Genomic DNA, 4241 nt, shown 5'->3' with positions numbered 1-4241 from the left:
CCCTAGCCATGGAGTCTCCCTTGGTATACACGTCCATGGTGAAGAAGATGAGCAAAATTGACTTTTAATTTTGTATTTTAATTCATTTTACCCCTAAATGACCAAAATACCCTTACTACTAAACTTTCCAAAAATTCCATCCATGTCCAGTTTTTGTCCATAACTTAGAAATTGGTCAAATTGCTATTTAAGACCTCCTAATTAATATTTCAAATCAATTTCATACCAGAAACTTCTAGAATGCAAGTTTTGCAACTTTTTCAATTTAGTTCCTAACTTCGAATTAAGCACTTTATGCATAGAATTTCTTCACGAAATTTTCACACAATCATGCAATCATATCATAAACCTCAAAATAATCATAAAATAATTATTTATATCTCAGATTTTGTGGTCTCGAAACCTCTGTTCCAACTAGACCCAATTTTGGGCTATTACAGAAGTACTTCCCACCAGCTAAAATAGCCAAGTTGAGGAATGATATCTCTTCCTTTGTTCAGATCAATTTAGAGACTTTATATGATACATGAGAGAGATACAAAGATCTATTGAGATAGTGCCCTCACCATGGGTTACCTTTATGGTTACTAGTTCAAACCTTCTACAATGATTTGTATCCCCCGACTAGGCAGTTAATTGATGCAGCAGCCGGTGGAACACTGAATAATAAAACACTCGAGCCAGCTTATTAATTTACTGAGGAGATGACACTAAATAATTATCAGTGGCAAGTCATGAGGACAAAGTCGATGAAAGCAGCCTGTGTTTTAATTCAGATGTAACACCCCTAACCCCCATCCATCGTCGGACTAGGGTTAAAGGCGTTACCAGACAAATCTAGACATCTTGCATTCATTTCTAAATCACTATAGCATTATCGTCACACATCATTACAAAGTCCCTTACATAGCTTTAGAAAGGGGTCGGGACTAAACTGAGCACATAAAATTTTTCTCAAAAACTTAACAAAATTTTCAAAGTTATACAGGTCACATACTCGTGTGAACAGGCCGTGTGCCTCACACGCCCGTGTGTCTAAACCATGGAAAAACAAAGCATACATACTGAATTAACCACACAACCATAAGACACGCCCGTGTGCCTTGGCTATGGTCAAAACTAACTTGGGTCACACAGTCGACCACACGTCCATGTGTCTAACCCGTGTACCCTTCGAAATGGCCACACATGCCAATGTATCAAAGCTGTGTGCCTCACAAGGCCATCAGACACACCTATGTGTCCGGGCCGTGCTCAAGACTGACTTGAATAACTAAATCACAACAGACACACAATCGAGACACACGCCCGTGTGCTCAATCGTGTGGGGTGAAATTAGGCTTGGTTTAAGCCACATTTCCCACCTATCTCAATCACACCAAAACCACAACATTTTTGCATCATTTATAGGAAACCAAATCAACCATTTCATACATATTACATAACATCCAAATACCATCCAATTCACTACTGAATTCCACAACCTAAATATACCAAAATCATTAAAACTCACATAAGTTTCAAAAGTGTAATCTCATTATCTTATCACCTATTTCATACCACAAAACGTGCCAATTCAAAATCCCATATTTAAACTTTCACATGTACATTATAAACATCACATTTCTTACTTATCAAACATACCAATTAGGCCAATTTAAGAGGTTATACATACCAATATTTACAAGCCAAGTCTCATGGCTAACCACAACACAAAACATACCAAAATGACACTAGGCTATACATGCCATATACCATATATAAAACTCTCAAAATGGTACCAAAATAGATGTATGATAGTGTGAGTGAGTTGCTGACGATCCCTGGATCTGAGCTAGCTTTATAACATTGTAAAACAGAGAACATTTCACATAGTAAGCTTAAAAGCTTAGTAAGTTCATGATATAACACATTTAACTCATCAATTAAAATAAAATTCTATCAATTAGCTAACATTTAATACAACTCATCTTATCATTCATTTACATAACATTTCATCTACTTCATACTCAATATCACCAACCACATAGGTTCTGTACATACTTGTATCATCACATTCTTATCTATTACATTTATTACTTCGATGCTCGATACACTACTTCATTTGATCATACTTGAAAATTCGATGAACTCGCACATTTAGTGCCAATTAATTAGCTGAAGCTATAATAATATCGCACACTTAGTGCCATTTCATTAAATCAAACTTCTATCAGTATCGCACATATAGTGCCATTTATTCATCCATTGTTGTTATATTATCGCACACTCAATGCCATTTTTAATAGTCGTAGCTATTTCATTTCTCGCACACTTAGTGCCTCAAATTCGATACACATTTCACATACTCCAACTTCTCAATCTCATTTCTATTTATTTCATCACATACGAACATTACACAAACAATATGTACTATACACGAACTTACCTCGGACGTAAAAACGAAGATATTAGTCGATCAATCGAGCGCTTTGTTTTTGCCTCTATCTGGGTCCAAATCTCTCCTTTCTTGATCTATATGTATTAAAAATTAACTCATTTAATCACCAACATATTCAATTTAATACACAAACACATCTTTGGGCATTTTTGCACTTTAGCCCCTAAAATTACACATTTTGACATTTTAGTCCTTATTACACAAAACACCAAATATATAAAATTCATCAAAATCATGCCGTAGCCGAATTTTCCTATGATCCCATAAGCCTATATTTATCATTTATTTCACATTTTAGTCCCTCAATTTCTCATTTTTACAATTTAGCCCAAATTACTCAAAATCATTAAAAATCACAATACAAAACATATTTATCTATCACTAAGTTTTCATATTTCACCATTTAACATCACAAAATTCATGAATTCATCAATGGAATCTCATCAAATTATCAACAATTTCATGAATTTAAGCATTGGCTAGCTAGAACACTTGACAATGATCACAAAAACGCAGAAATCATCAATTATCGAGCAAAACACATACCCGAATTAAGCTTCTATAGTGTTGAAACCCTAAATGGCCATGAACCCTTTTCTTTCCTCTTTATTTCAGCAATGGTGAAGAAATAATGAACAAATTTTTACTTTGGTTTTATTTAATTAACCATTATTTTACTAATTACCTTTTTAACCTTATAAATATCTTATACAATCCACTAACTAATGTCCATCCATGAAATTTCATGAATTCAGTGGTCCATTTACAACATTAGGACCTCACATTTAAAGAGACACATCAATTTAACACTTAATTAAATAGAAGGCCACTTTTACATTTTATGCGATTAAGTCATTTTTATCAAATCGTCACACAAACAATAAAATTTTCACACGAAACTTTCACAGATATCAATTTACATATTATAAACCCAGAAAATAATATTAAAATATTTTTCTAACTCGGATTTGTGGTCTCAAAACTACTATTTCGACTAGGGTCTAAATTGGGCTGTTACATCAGATGTAGTCACCATGTTATCAAACCAAGTAGAATTGCTAAATAAGAAAATTGATGGTTTATATCTTTCTACGCAGGTAAATCCGGTGATGTAATATGATACAAATGGATGTGGAATGAATAATCTAGAATATTTACCCTTCGGCCTTAGCAAAGAGAATGAGCAAGTCAATTATATGGGTAACAATTCTAGACCTCAAAATAACCCTTATAGTAAAAACTATAATGCAGGTTGGAGGAACCATCATAATTTCTCTTGGGGTGGTCAAGGAAATCAAAGAGCACAACCACCTTTATGCTTCTAGTAACCTTATCTGCAAGAGAAAAAGCCGAACCTTGAGGAGAGGTTGACAAAGTTTATTTTGGTGTCAGAAACGTATTTTCAAAACACTAAGGCAACACTGAAAAATCAGCAAGCGTTGATTCAAGGAATCGAAAATCAATAGGTCAGCTTGCTAAATTAATTTCGAAAAGACCACAAGGTAGCTTGCCTAACAATACTGAAACTAACCCAAGGGAGCAACTTCACGTAATTACTATTCGAGACATGGAAGGGTTAGTTGAACTTGGACAAGAATCGAGGCAAGAAGATGTATTGAACAATGACGAGGTTGAGGAAGACAAGAAAGAATAAAAGCCAATTGTCAAATTAGACAAACCTCGAGTGCCATATCCTAACTTGTCGAAGAGATACCACACGAGCGAACAATATGGTAAATTTCTTAAGCTTATTAAAAAATTACACATTAACTTGCCATTTGTTGAAGCTCTTTCGTAGATG

The 4241-nt window shown here is 34.4% G+C and overlaps 1 non-coding gene across 1 annotated transcript; it reads right to left on the bottom strand.

Moving 5' to 3' along the window:
• Positions 1 to 467: 467 nt before the first annotated feature.
• On the bottom strand, positions 468 to 574 carry LOC121210423 (small nucleolar RNA R71). The gene has a single exon (XR_005905538.1). It is a non-coding gene; the product is annotated as a small nucleolar RNA R71 (small nucleolar RNA).
• Positions 575 to 4241: the final 3667 nt, after the last annotated feature.

The sequence above is a fragment of the Gossypium hirsutum genome, chromosome A11 (assembly GCF_007990345.1).
Source record: "Gossypium hirsutum isolate 1008001.06 chromosome A11, Gossypium_hirsutum_v2.1, whole genome shotgun sequence".
NCBI classification, from domain to species: Eukaryota; Viridiplantae; Streptophyta; class Magnoliopsida; order Malvales; family Malvaceae; genus Gossypium; species Gossypium hirsutum.
The sequence above is the reverse complement of the archived record's forward strand: the minus strand, read 5'-3'. Positions and strand labels throughout refer to the sequence as shown.